Below are 17,285 nucleotides of genomic sequence, written 5' to 3'. Positions count from 1 at the left end.
CACGGAGTGCACACTGGATTTCTTCCCCTCCTTAGCCGCCGTATCCCTAAGGGGCCCCATTACGCGCCTAACATTGGAGCTCCCAACTACCAGTAAGCCCACCCTCTGCGATTGCCCGGACCTTGAAGGCTGAGAATGATCCTCTGAAACAGGGCAGGCAGCTGCATCTGGCTCAGCCAGAGACAGTGCCTGAAACCGGTTTGTCAGACGCACCGGGGAGGCTTTCTGATCAGCCTCCGGGGACGCCTTTTGCTGCCTGCCAGGCCTTGGAACAACCTCCCAATCAACCACAGGCGAGGGCTCAGCCCCACTGCGGGTAGCAACCGGGGCAACCACAGCGGCAGACCGACCTGGGAACAGAACCATTCAAGAGCCAAGAGCGCCAAAATACTTTTTATTCAAGAGAACCGGTTTCAATAGTCTTTGGTGTAATCTTCAGGTCTTAAACACCTTGCCGAAAATTCTTCTGGGTTGTATGGCTGTGGTCCATGGAACTCTCCTATCCCTGACGTTTCGTCCAAAGCTTCGGAGGTGCTCCTGGTTGTGCTGAGTCTTGCCGACTGATGAGTTCGACGTCGAAGAGCGGTCTAAATACCGTGGAAAGTGGGCATGGTCTGGAATTCACGTGATAGTAGAGATGAAGTTTGTCAAAGCTATCACAAAAACTACTTACCAACCTTTTTGACCAGCACGGGAAAGCGTTTCAGAGCGTGCACTGTCGTCTGTGGTGATCACACATCCTTTTAAGAACTATGGACCTATACTTGGCAGTGATGCATCATGTGGAAATTACTTTGGTCCTTAAGTTTTGCACACCAGTGTATCATTAATCAGCCGCAGTAGACTTATTCTCGAACTTTTTTTATTTACAGAGCAGATCGCACCAGTTGGAACTTGGGAGCAACAAAAGTACTGGATGGAGGTGCGAATGAATTACATTTCCCTTGCTGCCTATTCTTGCAATGTTCATTCATCAGAAATGGAGATTTGGAAGGCCGGCCAAGATGGCCGAGCGGTTCTAGGCGCTACAGTCTGGAACCGCGCGACAGCCTCGGTCGCAGGTTCGAATCCTGCCTCGTGCATGGGTGTGTGTGATGCCCTTAGGTTAGTTACGTTTAAATAGTTCTAAGTTCTAGGGGACTGATGGCCTCAGAAGTTAAGTCCCATAGTGCTCAGATCCATTTGAACCGTTTGAGATTCGGAAACTTTCATCCAACTAGCATAATTTTCCCGACCTTTGTGATCCTATAACTCTCCAGCGAAGTAGCAGCAAGAACACTATTATTGACCATGAACATGCAGTGTATGAGATATCTGGGTGAACCAAGCTTATTGTTGACACATGAACTATGTTAGACGTCTGTGCAGTAACGTTAGTTTCTTTATGATGCTTCTTGGATGAAATGACACCGTGACAACAGAGTGTTTTTATAGTAGTGGAGCGAGGGCAAGGCTTCTTCTCAAAGGCAGAAGATAGGAACACTTGGCGCAGAAGAACTCACTTACCTCTTTCGGTTGATTCCTAAACCGTCTTGATCTCTCTTCTTCTTTCTCTCGTCTGGTTTTGGATCCACTCAGTGCCTGCACCATTGGTGGGAACCTATCTCGCCGCCCCGTCGGTACGTCCTGGCTTGATCAGGTTATTACGGTCAATTTCTTTCTAACGCAAACCCATGTTTGAAATTGGTTTCTGTACAGAAATCTATGCTGTATCGAATCAATTAAATGACAGTGATGGAATACGGGAACTGCTCTTAATTTTGTCTTCAACAAATTGCTCCCATTTATTTACCACTTCGAATCACGCAACTGTAAGACCACACTGTGAATTTTCCTCCTACGGCAAAACCAATGTAATAGGGAGCACAGATTTGTTTGAAACTAATTCACCATTGCCGCCAGATGGAAACAAGAGTCAATGCTAGATGCAAGTAGCGTCCTGCATATTCCCTCCTTTATATTACTGCTAATAGGATGCGCCTATCCACACTTGTACTGTGAATGCAAACCACCCGAGGGGCCAAGTTGTCCTCTGCCGCATCAAGGCTGAACACAGCTTTTAATTGTCCACCCACCGGGTATCTTCTACAGAAGTCCCTGCTTAGAAGCTGCGTACAAAGGTCCTGGTTCGTGTTTCCTATGTTAGACTGAAAGAAGCTTACTAGTGAGAGGGCTAAGACTCTCAACGCTATTAAATGAGGAGTCAAATTTAAATAAATACGACAGTAAGTTTTTAATGAACGAATCATGAAGCAGAGAAAGCCAGAAACGTCTAACAAGCGATGTAATAATGTTGGACTACAATTTCACATGTGCGAGGGACACTGTTTTTCTGAAAGCAGTTTGATTTTATTCAGGATTCCATTACACCGTATTATTCCCCAACTTTTTTGGCTACAAAACTCCATTTTTCAACATAATCTCCGTTCAATGCGACGGCTTTACGCCACCTTACTGGGAGGGCTTGTATGCCCGCATGGTATCACTCTGTTGGTCGATGTCGGAGCCAACTTCTTGCTACATCAATAACTTCCCCATCATCCACGTTCTGCTTCTGGAAGAGTGCGTGCTTCTTTAGGCCAAACAGAAGCCAGAAGGTGCGAGATCCGGATGGATGAAGAAGAGGAGCCCAATGAAGTTCTGTGAGCTTCTCTCCGGTGCACGGACATGTGCTAGACCTCGCGTTGTCACGGAAAAGGAGAAGTTCTTTTGCATTTTTGTGGCGACGAACACGCTGAAGCCGTTCCTTCAATTTCCTTCAGCTGTGTGCGTCCGGTCAGCACGCAGGAGATCGGACAGGTTTGCGCGACCTTGTTGCGATGAAGACTGGCGCACCACCCAAACCGAACGAGGTGGCGCAGTGGCTAGCACAGTGGAGTCGTATTCGGGAGGACGATCGTTGAAATGCGCGTCCGGCCATCCGATTTCAGGTTTTCCATGAATTCCCTAAATCGCTTCAGAAAAATGCCGCAATGGTTCCTTTGAAAGAGCACGGCCGATATCCTTCCCTCGTCCGAAGAGACCTATGACCTCGTTGTTTGGTCCCCCTCCCCCCAAATCAACCAGCCCCGCCCAACGACTCGCCGTGCTTTTGTTTACTGCCAGGTCTCCGTAGGCATTCTGCAGACGCCTCTGAATATCTACGATGCTCCGGTTTTCCGCAAAAGAAATTCAATGACAGCTCTCTCTTGGAAGGCACCTCCGTTACAGACTCCATTTCGATGGCTACATATAGCGCCGCTATCTATCGCAGCTTCATGATTAGTGCTGAAACAGGAATACTCCACGATGTCCCACAACAAAAACCGCGTTTTTCAACTGAACGCCCCTTGTATGTGGACTGATAAAATAAGGAATGACGAGGTTATCTGCACATATTGGGTGGATAGAAATATGTGTTAAACATTAACAAGAAGAAGGGAAAGAGTGATAGAACATGTGTTCAGACTTCAGGGAATAATTTCCTTTGTACTAGAGGGAGTTAGGGAGTTGGCAATAAAAACTCTAGGTGTAGGCTGAGATTGGAATACATCCTAACAGATAATTGAGGATATTGGATGTAAGCGTTAACCTGAGAGGATGAGGTTAAGAGGTTCACACGGGAGAGGAATTCGTGGCGGGCCACATCAGATAAGTCAGATGCTTGGTAAGACACCAGTGCCACCCCCCCCCCCCCCCCCCAAAAAAAAAATTATATCCACAAATTACGGTTTCCCACATGCGAAATCGACGAGCTGGCGAAAACATAAGGGCGTGCAATCGTTCAGCTGTCATCTTATCACCGTCATTTCAATCCACCAGAGCTGTATGGGGCCAAATTATAGCTTACTTTGGCAGCAGAGACACACTATTTTCCTTCGTAGTGCTAACCATAGGAAGACCACCTACGAAGGAAGTCGTCCACAAACCTCCTAACGTCACGGAAAAAGCATGAAGCATGGCAGAATGAAGCTATTTTAGAAAATTCTGTAGATGAAATGATCATGCCATTATAAAACGACAGTGAGATTGTCACTTCAAGCATTTGTGACAGCTACGAGTGTAACGACAGGAGTAGTCGTAAAAAAAAAAGGAAAGGTAAAGCTGACATCGATCCGAAGTTTGTTTTGAACACCGCTACAAACTATCACATGAGAGCCCTTGGTTACAAGTAAGTATAAAGTTTGATGAGAAAGTGTAATAACCGGTTAATTACAAAGCTAGCTATTTGTTTCTCGTAATGTAACCAAACAAGTGACCGCTTTTGACGCGTGAGCCGAGAACTGAAGGGGTAAGCGCCAGTTTTGCATAACTGTGTTCTCTACTTCCTTAGGTAGTATGTGAATAGTGCTTTTACGTACTACGAGGGCTATCTCCAATGACGGCTGATGTAGATGCTACGAAGGCCAGTAGATGGCAGGAGAGTTAACTCCTATGACTTCTTCGTTCTAAATGGAGCAGGTGGAGGGTGTATTTCACGAGTTACTGGACATAGCTTCCGCTTGCTCCTGCCGTTTTGTAGCCTGTCGTTTATGTATTTTCATTGGTGATACAATCGAGAGTGAAAACAGTATGAATAATTCGGCAAAGGAGCTAAGAGTAAAACAGATAAATCTAAAAGAAATCGTGAACATGACTTAAGAGAGTGGTAAATGATATCATGTAATGAACATCATAGCAACAGCTCGCGATAAGCAACTTTTTAAAGTTGTTCAGATGAAAGGTAGTTATTTTATGGACTTTCAGCAACCAGCCGATACGATCATTAACACAACTAAGGTTAATAAAAGGATTAATATAATGGATTAAAATCACCACACCTTGGAGTAACTGAGATAAAGAAAGGCATTTGGTGAAACAAGGGGATGGAAAATGATAAGAATATTGAAAAAATGGTGGTGTAGTGAAGATTTCAAAACGATTACATTTAGTGAGATCACTGATGCAGAAGGAGTGTCTTCAGAGTAGAAAAGAGACATTAGAAGTACGATTGAATACCTACCTTAGGTGAACAAACAGTTTTACCGTGAACTGTGCCAAGAATCAACAGTTAAATGGACACTAGAAGTATAAATATTACAAATTCGTATGGTGCACTTAGCCAGTTTAGCATTCCAGTGTAAATTTATTTAGAAAAGTCAGTGCTTATTTATTATTTTTGGATCATGCCAAGTGATAACTTGTTTTCCTTAAGTCAATGAGCAAGTGTTAATGTGTAATTAATGCATATTTATGTTCGCATTACTTGAATAGAGCTTAATCTGAATAACCTAGAAAGTACATTTTGTTACTTAGTCCCTTTAGCATGATAACAATTCAATTATACGTCACATTTAACTCTAATTATTTCATATTAGAGATCTCCAGTGGTGTACCGGTTAGGAGCAGATGAAAGCATATTCTTAAGATTTCGTTTGCATAATGTGTTCACTTAAATTCACCAGCGAAAGAACTTACCACACATCGAAAATTCTGTAACGTCATCGGGAAAAGCATTTTCGTAAAGTTTCAGTGTATTGTCTTAATCATTTGTGCTGTAAATAAAACCAAAACGAAAACATAATGCATCCCTTCCAGAACACAATGATGTCAATTCCATCTTCGTACGTTACATGGTTTGCGTGTTTGAGCGAGCTGAATGATTTATAAAGCGAATGCAAGCGAACGGAACCGAATGGACATTCGCAGATAAATCCTCAGTGTTTACAACCAGTCGCTTCTACTGATGAACGAGCATTTACGCTGGAGGGAACCGAGACAACAGAAGACAACGAGCACAGCCGCGCAGGATTAGCCGAGCAGTCGGCAGTCTCCAGAGAATGCCGACGTGAAATACTTAGTTCTTGTGATGACTTTTCTATCGCTGAGCCGGCACGGTAGCTCAGCGTGTTCGGTCAGAGAGTGAGCTGCCCTCTTTAATAAAAAAACTGAGTTCACCGATCAACAACGAACTGAAACGGATGTCTTACGGCGTCCGCCCCGAGCCAATGCAACGATCGAAAGCGAACAAAATGAGATTTAAAAAAAAAGAAAAAGCGGTCTAAGGCGCTGCAGTCATGGACTGTGCGGCTGATCCCGGCGGAGGTTCGAGCCCTCCCTCGGGCATGTGTGTGTATGTTTGTCCTTAGGGTAATTTAGGTTAAGTAGTGTGTAAGCTTAGGGGCTGCTGACCTTAGCTGTTAAGTCCCATAAGATTTCACACACATTTGAACATTTTTGACAACGAGCACTCCGTACCAACACTCAGAACGCTGTGTTATTGTTTTTTAGCGGTAACAACCATCACACAGGTTTCACTCGATGCAACACCAGTCACAACCACGATGTAAGGCTTTGGTATTCAGAGAGAATTATTTTGCATAGCGAGCGAGCTGTTTTTGATTAAGCAAGCAAAATGGCGTACGAATGTGAGTTTCTGAATTTGTAAGAAAGGGTGAAATATGGGGAAGTAGAGCACTTAACACTGAACTGCAGCTCCAGCTTTCCTTAGCGTCAATCTAAAACTTTGGACAAGAAACGGTTAACGCTTTTCGCTGGCTTCTCACTACAACTGAAGAGGAAATTTAAAAGCAGAACGCTAATTACCAACAACCAACAAAACCTGAGGAAAGGCTAGCATTTACACTCTGTTATTAGCAACCAGAACCATCTACGTTAGTAACTATTTCACATCTCAACAGCTGATTCGTGATGTCTGCAGTGACATGTGCGAACCCCTTCAAGTATTTTAGTGAAGTACATATAAGAAAGATAACGTCAATAAAATATGGTTAACGAAATATGTAATACAGCCTGTGACATAAGGCTATTCGATAAAACCTGTTATGTAGTTTGTTGAAGGGCAGGGGGTGTGATCGCGGGCATAGGATTTTTATTTATTCGGCTATTACATCACGAATCTCTAACATAATAATGGTATATCAGCCGTTGCAGCTAACATGGACGTAAGCTACGAGAATAGTCAGATCTTTCGTGCATTTTTAATTTTAATCACCATAATAGATACATATTCGTACTTGTTTACTTGCAAGGAAATTTACTGTGCTACCCTTTTTTAATGAAATGTGTTCAGTCCCTCCATTATCTGCTAATGAAACTATCGTCTATCTCGCGTAGCCAGTTGGACCTTTGAGTTGTTCGGCAATTTTCTACCAATCCAATCTCTTTTCCCGTCCATGTCTTGGATCCCACAAGCATGAATTATTTCTGTCTTAATTAACAAACCTGGCATTTCCCGGGCACCCATTTTCCCATATTTCTATTAGAAACGGAAACAAAATATAAAATGTGCTTGTAGTGCAATACCGAAACAAATTCATTTCCATGTATTCGTGGAAACACATTTGAAATTATGAACACTCGTACAAAGAAATAGACATAATTTACACATGTGTAAGTGGAGTATTCAAATTAAGAAACATAATATGCACAATACAAACTCCCTCTAACATTTATTTAACTCCTAAGTTAATTGTAAACAATATGTCTTGATACTTGTCTAGGAGCTATTTTCTAAACACCTCTATGGCAACGCATCTTCATAGTTCTATAGACGGCTATTGTTTTCGGCTATAGCAGTTTGCGCTTCGCAATTGAAAGTTGTCAAAAACGCTGCCAAGTGTCAAGGATTTCGTGAAGTTGACTCACCTGTAGGAGTGTATTAGTAGTAAGGAATAAACATATTAAAACTTCATGCACGATGTAGCGTTTTTCCACGCGTCTCAGTGTTTATGCCGTCATATCTCCTAAATTATATGTCATAGAATGACATATTTGTGTAGGTGCATTCAGTGACATATGTAGATACTGTCTGCGAAATATGTTGTGAAGAGAGTTAGTAGCAAAAAAGTAATAAGGCGGCAGTTTTTCACGTACCCCCTTATTTAAGACGTCATGTCGCCTGAACTATGATAAGTAGGTTGTTCTTATGCCCAGAGCCTAACAGTAAGAGCTATGTCCACTAAGTTCGGTTTTAGGAGAAGATGTGGAACACACACACACACACACACACACACACATATATATATATATATATATATATATATATATATATATATATATATATATACGTTTTTGTAATACGTATAGATGCTATATCACCAACGTTACATTCTCTTCAGACCATTCCATCGCTCACGCAACTCACGTCAATAACAAAAGTACAAGGGCTGTTCGGAAAGCAAGGAACGATAGGTCGCGAAATGGAAACCACAGTGGAAATCAAAACTGTTTTATTTGCAACGGTTGGCTACACCTTCCAGTTGCTTCTCTACACGGTCGTCGCTCAGACTTAGATATCTGCGGTAGAGTTGTACCAACTTTTCAATTGCCTCGTTATAGAAGACAGCCGCCAGTGCTTTTCGACAATTTTCTACTCTGCACGGCAGCTCGTTGTCTGTGTCGAAATATTGTCTTCATAGCCAGCGGTTCATTTGAGCATAAATAAACCTCAAGGCTAGCCAATTACGGGCTGTATTGTGGGTGATCAAGCACTTCTCATTGGAAACACTGCAGGAGCATCCTCATTGCCCCTGCTGAGAGCGGCCGAGACTTGTCGTGTAGAACGAACCGCATGACAGTTATGTTATATGGGTTGCATAGATTCAGGCGAAATCTTTCGCCAGACCCTCATACTTGTCGGGAGACGCTAATTTCTAGCCATTTTTACGTTCTCACTCTGAGTTCAGAACTGAAAAGAGCGACACGATGGGATCGATGGGCGTACTAGACACAGTGCCCAACGCATCTGTGCAAAGCTTCATCAGATTTTCGCCGTATTTTCCATTTCGCGACCAATCGCTGCTTACCTTCCGAATAACCCTCGTAGTTCGCTAACAAGACACCAGACGAATGTTGCCTGCTGCTACATATCGCAAAGCGGAGGGGACTCTAGCTTTGTTTGATGGTTGGCTAAAAAACCGAAAACCGGCAGAACCAGTGATGCGAACCGAACACGTCAGAATCCAATTCGCTTACGTCCACCCGCCATTTACACCAGAGAGAATTCTCTTTCGGTGGCGATGGTTTTCTCTTGTTGGCTCCGATGAATACCGCTCTTATTATTAGGTAAGAGTTACGTGGCAACTCCCCTTCGCGTCTCCAAGTGCTCCTGCCAAAGCGTCGGTAGCTAAGTAGTTTTGAGTATAGAGTCCTAACATAGAGTAAATATCTCTGGAGTGAGCATTCACATGCGCAGAACAGATCGTGTGTTGTCAACATACATTGCCGGCCTGGTCACGTGCTCTCGGGACGTTGTGTGTTTGTCCGTATAGCTCCCTGTATATTTAGAATGTCACTACATCCGTAGTACAGACGGATTCTTTTCGTACGTGTCGTGGATTATTTATATATGTTGCGCAGATATTTTAGCAGTATCCATCTGATACCGGGAATAAACCAGCTACGTAACTTTTAAGGGCAAGTGATATTGCATTCTGCTTCTTTGCGATAGGTGTCACAGTTCAGATGCACTTGATTTTTGCTAGTTGTGTGGTATGATAAGGCACTTTATAGTATTACAGAGCCTGACGTACATTTTTGAAGTGATAGTCTTGCAAAACGACTTGACAGTACGCTAGTACTTTTGCAAGTGTCCGAAAAACACCGAATTTGCCACACATTAGCGATTATAAACCTGTTAATTCATCCTTTTTTCTGCTATTTCTGCGTATTTATTTTCTCGTTTCTGCGGCCCAAAGCACAATTTTTCTTACTGGTGACACTTTCAAGTATTTATTTAACGCATCTTACGTACTTGCTCCCAATTTATTAAATAAATATTTCTCAGTGAAAGAAAGTAGCAAATATGATAACCACAAGTTGTATACACGAACCTGACAAATTTCGTTTTACAGGTGGATTTCGTGTGGGCACTTTTGGTAGTAGGTGCTGTGGAAAATTAAAAATAGCTGATATAGCAACTACCTTCAGCCACATACGTCCAAATTTTTTCTGTGTCTAAACATTCATCTTCAAAGTGTTTTGAACGTACTTTGGAATATTTTGTGGGGACAAAATTACTCCTCATTTTCTGGAGCCACACTGCTCGTAGTTCATCCTTCAGGAAACTAAAATATAAATCACACATAATCATTCTCCATTTCCTAGACACACTTAACATGGTCTCCTACTGTAACTTTATAGTAAACAAAAAGGTTTAGACACACATATTATACGAAGACAATTACATGCTCCCACTCTGTTGAATTTATCTGTCTCCCGTCTTTCAAATCTATATACGTAACCGACAAGTCGCTGATAAATGCATGGAGAATAGTATTTGCTGAAACAACTAACCATTCCCTTTTCTTTTCCACTAGCAAATTTACGAGAGGAAGCTATTGTTTGCAAGCTTTTGTACGACCCGTAATATCTATTACATAGTCATAAAATCGTAAAACAAATAGGTCTACAGAATCAAGTCTTAATTATAGAGCGTCTCGAAATTTTTAAACATATACAGTGTCCCTTAGTAATATGATAACTGTAATTAGAGCTACATGGTGTGTACTGATGAAAAGTTACTACCCCTCCTTTCTGATATTTTTCTTTCCATCCATAGCAGCAACAGTAATTCACCACCGCTATTACACTATCAACAGCACAACAAAAACTTTTGATATGAGAAACTTCAAACTCTGCGAAAAGCACACACGGACAGCGAAGTCCCGAAAACACATGACAATACTGGTTTAATGTTGACAACATGCGCAGCATGCGATGCTCACTCCAGAAATATTTACTCTATGGAGTCCTAAGCATGACGCTATCTCGCGCGAGAGCCACCCGGGTTTGACAGGCGGCAGCCGGTACGGCGGTCACGCCTCCAGCTGCAACGGGCGCGAGGGTCGACGTTTTGGCGGCAAGCAACGGCCGTGGCATGACGTAGCGCACTGTTCCGCCGTGCGTACGGCGCAGTCTCCGGCGTGTCTCTGACCAGGCAGCATGGGGGTGGAGCAGCTAGCCAACGGTGAGTGCGCACGCAGCGGCGCTAAGCGCGAAGCGTAACACACGACAAGCGTGGTGCGTGCTTTATACAGGGTGATCGAAACGGCGCGATTCTTTCCATGCCAACAGTACAAAATGTCTCTTTCAAAATTCCGTACCGTGCGTATTTTCAACAGAAGATGGACGTCAAAGTAAAGCACTTTGGCAACACTGCTGCAGTGGGTACAGCAGTTAACGCACAGGATAAAGTTATACTTCAGAGTACTCGAGTTCCTGCGTTCTATTCTGGATTTAGGTGTAATTATTTCTAGTTTCCAAATTATAGACTGCATGTTATGATTCTGGATGATTAACCGTTATACAGCAATTACAGCAGGTCTTATACAAAAGACGGGCAATTATTTACTACTAATGCCGGCCGCGGTGGTCTCGCAGTTCTAGGCGCGCAGTCCGGAACCGTGCGACTGCTACGGTCGCAGGTTCGAATCCTGCCTCGGGCATGGATGTGTGTGATGTCCTTAGGTTAGTTAGGTTTAAGTAGTTCTAAGTTCTAGGGGACTAATGACCACAGCAGTTGAGTCCCATAGTGCTCAGAGCCATTTGAACCATTTTTTTTTTTTTACTACTAATACGGAAATATGAGTACAATCGTTTTCATTCAAAAATGTTCAATTGTGTGTGAAATCTTGTGTGACTTAACTGCTAAGGTCATCAGTCCCTAAACGTACACACTACTTAACGTAAATTATCCTAAGGAGAAACACACACACCCATGCCCGACGGAAGACTCGAACCTCCGCCGAGATTAGCCGCACAGTACATCACTGCAGCGCCGGAGACCGCTCGGCTAATCCCGCGCGGCCGTTTTCATTATTCCACTTCTCTCTACATCTACATTGTACTCCGGAAGAGACCTAACGGTGTGTGGTAGAGGATACTAATGGTACCACTAACTTGATCCCTCCTTCCCTATTTGTTTGGCTACTGGAACGAATGACAGCCAGTGTTGTTGTTGTTGTTGTTGTTGTGGTGGTGGTGGTCTTCAGTCCTGAGACTGGTTTGATGCAGCTCTCCATGCTACTCTATCCTGTGCAACCTTCTTCATCTCCCAGTACCTACTACAACCTAAATCCTTCTGAATCTGCTTAGTGTATTCACCTCTTGGTCTCCCTCTACCATTTTTACCCTCCACGCTGCCTTCCAATACTAAATTGGTGATCCCTTGATGCCTCAAAATATGTCCTACCAACCGACCGCTTCTTCCAGTCAAGTTGTGCCACAAACTCCTCTTCTCCCCCATTCTGTTCAATACCTCCTCATTAGTTATGTGATCTACCCATCTAATGCTAAGGTCATCAGTCCCCAAGCTTACACACTACTTAACCTAAATTATCTACGAGTACATTGTAAACAATGAGAGCACTATCACGCTTCCTTGGTGTCCTCCGTAAATTACCTTTACAACTGTCGATTTGTTCCGTTAAGAGCGATAAGTCCAGGGGAGAGTGATTCATTGAGTTGTTAAACGTTTGGAGATACAGGGAGGTCGATTTGAGCACCTGCTCTGCAGACTATGTTTTGTGCAAATCTCGCTGTCTCTAACAATGTACAATATACACTGTACGATGCACTGGTCGCTCTTACTGAATGTAGTAAGTACACTGACGGAAAAAAATCGCAACACCGAGAAGGTGTTGTGTGACATAAACGAAAGTTGGTTGGCTTGTTTCTACATCTGAAAGGTGACGTCCATTCAAATCTCAAGCAAGTCGCGGGAGAGTGGCGCTAAATCATTACAGGAAAACAACAGGCTGATTCCTTCATTCTTCTGTAGCACCACATTTCGAAAGCTTCTATTCTCTTTTTGTCCAAACTATTTATCGTCCATGTTTCACTTCCGTACATGGCTACACTCCATACATATACATTCAGAAAGGTCTTCCTGACACTTAAATTTATACTCAAAGTTAACAAATTTCTCTTCTTCACAAACCCTTTTCTTGCCATTGCCAGTCTACGTTTTATATCCTCTCTACTTCATCAGTTATTTTGCTCCCCAAATAGCAAAACTCCTTTACTACTTTAACTGTCTCATTTCCTAATCTAATTCCCTCAGCATCACCCGTCTTAATTCGACTACATTCCATTATCCTCGTTTTGCTTTTGTTGATGTTCACCTTATATCCTCCTGGCAAGACATTGTCCATTCCATTCAACTACTCTTCAGGTCCTTCACTGTCTCTGTCGGAATTACAATGTCATCGGCGAACCTCAAAGTTTTTATTTCTTCTCCATGGATTTTAATACCTACTCCAAAATGTTTCTTTTGTTGTCTTTACTGCTTGCTCATTATACAGATTGAATAACATCGGGGAGAGGCTACAACCCTGTCTTATCCCCTTCCCAACCACTGCTTCTCTTTCATCTCCCTCGACTCTTATAACTGCCATCTGAACCAGATGATAGCCGGTAAGCCTCTCTATTAGCTCTAATGTCGATTTTTCTCGTCTTGGTTATTTCGCGAGACGTATGTGAGAGGCAGTAATAGGTCGTCCGACTCTTCCCACAAAGTGCTCTCTCGAAATTTCAAAACGAAACCGCTGTTACAGCGTCTGCCATTGAAATTTGTTGAGGATCTCTATAACGTTTTCGCGGTGTCTATACATCTCGTGACGAAACGCGCCGCTCTTGGTTGAATCTTCTCTACCTCTTCTATCAGTCTTACAAGGATCCCAGATTCATGAACAGTGTCTGGTAACCCTCTTCCTTCCTGTAGGAGGAATATTTTCTTAAGACTCTTCCTATAAATCTCAGTCTGGTTTCTGCTTTTCCTACTATCCGCTTCCACTTAAGGCCGCTGCTGGTAGCTACTCCAGGCATTTTACGGTGAAAGTTGTTTCCAGAAATTTGTCATCGACATTGTAGTAGTACAGTACTGGATTTCGTTTCCTATACGTCCGCAATACGTTACATTTATTTATGTTCAGGGTCAATTGCTAGAGCCTGCACCATTCATCAGCCCTCCGTAAATCGAGGCTGTGTTCTGTAGCTGCTACGTGCTTACAGACATCATCTGCGAACTGTCTTACTCGTATAGAGCTTCCCACGCTTTCTACTAAATCATTTATATACGAGTACATTGTAAACAATGAGAGCACTATCACGCTTCCTTGGTGTCCTCCGTAAATTACCTTTACAACTGTCGATTTGTTCCGTTAAGAGCGATAAATCCAGGGGAGAGTGATTCATTGAGTTGTTAAACGTTTGGAGACACAGGGAGGTCGATTTGAGCACCTGCTTTGCAGACTATGTTTTGTGCAAATCTCGCTGTCTCTAACAATGTACTTAAAATATTATAACTGGTCGCTCTTACTGAATGTAGTAAGTACCCTGACGGAAAAAAATCGCAACACCGAGAAGGTGTTGTGTGACATAAACGAAAGTTGGTTGGCATGTTTCTACATCTTAAAGGTGATGTCCATTCATATTTCGAGCAAGTCGCGGAAGAGTGGCGCTAAATCATTACAGGAAAACAACGGGCTGATTCCTTCATGAAAGCCACAGTCGACCAGCTGTCTTAGCCTCATAAAAGCATACTTACATATTCTGTGTATATGTATATTTTGAGCTATTTATCTTCCTTGTACGTTGGTACGCAAAACTTATAGATGAAAGTAACTTTTGCATGATGTGTCATTGTCAAATAACATAGATCGATGAAACTTGGACCATATATGTGGGAAGAACTACGACAGTATAGTACAGAAGATCAGTGTAGGAAATACGCAGTGAAACCAACGGAAATGAAACTTTTATTCAAAGACACCAGATGTGGTCGACTGGAACTTTCGACGACGAATATGGCTGCCGTCACGTTCCATCGCAGACGAGCACTGCGTCATTACCACATCCCAATGCCCCGAAAATATGTATATTGCACGATTCGACCAGCCAGCCAAATAGCGACCCACAATGGAGCCGCTCGCAAACTCTGTGAGGTGCTGATACCGCTGTTTCACACGAGCATGCAGCATCTCCATGTTCTTCACTGTGACTACTAACATCTGACGCTTTTCACCCCCATTATATACGCTATTAGGCCTGGTAACAACAATAATCACGAATCACATCAGTGTACTCTGGTGACCGCTTTATTTCTCACAGAGAACTGAAATCATTTACACATTTTTTGTGAAAGCCACGATCGCTTGTCTTTAAGATCTTTATTCCAATTACTAGTTCCGACAGAATACTGCTGTCATCTTCAGATTGGCATTACACTATATGAAAAGAAACTAGGTAATATGCACAAGATACAATCATATTTTGAGATGACCAAAATCTTACAAAAACTTTTAGATAGCTTTGCGTACATGTTCAAATACAGGTTCGTCGACACTTTGAGAACAAAGTACAAATACATTAAAAAACTCCGCACGGTTTATCATTTATAGACCAGAATGCTTGCAGATGGATTGTCAGATAACTAAAAGGTAAAAGTACCGCATCCTTAGCACCAGCAAAGTTGAAACTACACGCCATGCCGATGACCTCATGTGGTCTAAACTGAGGCGCCGCGGAACCCTTGTGACTTGCGTATTAACTGGCGATATACTTAAATATTTCGATATTAGTCTCATGAAAATTTTTTACACAATTTAAGAAGCATATTATGTACTGTAAGAATCACAAAGGTAAATCTTTACACCTGATTCATATACACAAATATGGCACATTTCACTAATATAAGTTACATGTATGGAAAAACGTAATAGTAACAAACATTTGTAATCCTCCTAGACTGTCATTATGTGCTACCCCACTGTACTCGACGATCTTCTGATTTATACCCTATAGATATCAATCACTAATCCGTCCAAGCCAAGTCATACAAAAAATTATTGTACGCAGCATGGAACAATAAATCAAAAAACCTGGGGGAGAGGCCAGGCGGGGGGCAAAGGGAGGACCATGGGGGAGGGGAGAATAAAGGAGGGGGAAAGGGGGGAAGGGAAGTGATGAGGGAAGGGAAGACGGGAATGGGAGGGAATCCTAGAGGGTTATGGAAATGTGTAGGGAAAGGGGGCTGAAAGGGGGTAGGTGAAGAAAGAGTGGGGAAGTGGGGAAGCAATTATTTACGAGCCCGCACATGGTTAGTGCATGTATGAAGTGACACTTATATCCGACCATTTCTTCTGGCTGATTCGCTTTCTTTTGTGAGGCGTTCGGGTGGTTAACCCTGTGCTCTTCGTCTTTCAATGAGGCTCCACTCTAGTACGTTCTTTGTCCATCATTCGTCATTCCTTCGTGCGATATTTCATGCCGATTCCATATTATAGCGTTCGCCTTTCCCGCAACATACTGATCTCATGTTATTGCTTGTATTTCACTTCTTTTCAGATCTTTTTAATTATAAATCTATCTGAGCTATCCGAAGGTTTCTTTTGAAACATTTAAAACCCAAAAAAATGCCTCCGAGCACTATGGGACTTAACTTCTGAGGTCATCAGTCCCCTAGAAATTAGAACTACTTAAACCTAACTAATCTAAGGACATCGCACACATCCATGCCCGAGGCAGGATTCGAACCTGCGACCGTAGCGGTCGCGCGGTTCCAGACTGTAGCGCCTAGAACCGCTCGGCTACCACAGCCGTATTTAAAACCCAAATTTCAATTATTGTTTAAATAATTTCATGACTACAAGATCACACTGTTCTCCTCTTCCAATGGAAAATTCATGCTGACAGAAGCCATCGAGACATCATAGCTGTTAGGTAATATCTTTATGTACCTTCTCGCCAGGCCTTGTTCGTCAATGCCTGCACAACTGCAGTGTATCTGGTAGAATCAAATGTCTTTTCAAAATTTATAAAAGTTGTGCATAGTGGCATTTCACATTCCTTGGCTTGGCTGCCTTCTTCACGCAGGATATGTATATGGTCAATTGTGCTGTAGCCACTGCAGAATCCACATTGTTCCATGGAATAAGCATTTTCTCCAACAGCGCTGATGCGATTTGTCAAGAGGGGGCGGGTGGTGGGCCCATTATTCAGTTGCTTGCAGCCTAGTCCCATTATTGGTTAGAAAGCCAAAAATGTGAACCGGAAATTAAGCCGCAGTCCGCTGATTGGGAGTTCCAAAATGAACTGAAACGTACAAAAGCGGACCGTTCGCGAAGCACTTCACAGAAAAGGATGGCTTGTTTCTTTGATTACAATGTATATGTCACCGCCATTGCCAGCTTAGACCGCTGTCCGGGCGTCTCCAAACACTCCTTCGTGGGTCATTGGGGCTCAGTTTGAAGCGGGACTCATCACTGCAGACAGTTCTACTCCAGTCAATAAGATTCCAGGCGGAA

At 42.9% G+C, this 17,285-nt stretch overlaps 1 protein-coding gene across 2 annotated transcripts in view; it reads left to right on the top strand.

The window, feature by feature from the left end:
* The window catches only part of LOC126339239 (uncharacterized), a 192,641-nt gene that overhangs the window by 125,294 nt on the left and 50,062 nt on the right, over positions 1-17,285 (top strand). Inside the window, exon 1 of one of the 2 annotated variants that reach the window (XR_007565103.1) lies at positions 10,862-10,948. The exons of the other annotated variant lie outside the window; for it this stretch is intronic. The gene's annotated coding sequence lies outside the window, so the exon portion shown is untranslated. Of the gene's footprint in view, positions 1-10,861; positions 10,949-17,285 lie in introns of those variants that run through there. 2 annotated transcript variants of the gene reach the window in all.

This window comes from Schistocerca gregaria, chromosome 1 (assembly GCF_023897955.1).
Source record: "Schistocerca gregaria isolate iqSchGreg1 chromosome 1, iqSchGreg1.2, whole genome shotgun sequence".
Taxonomy (NCBI): domain Eukaryota; kingdom Metazoa; phylum Arthropoda; class Insecta; order Orthoptera; family Acrididae; genus Schistocerca; species Schistocerca gregaria.
Note: the sequence above shows the minus strand (reverse complement) of the source record. Positions and strands in the feature narration are given on the sequence as shown.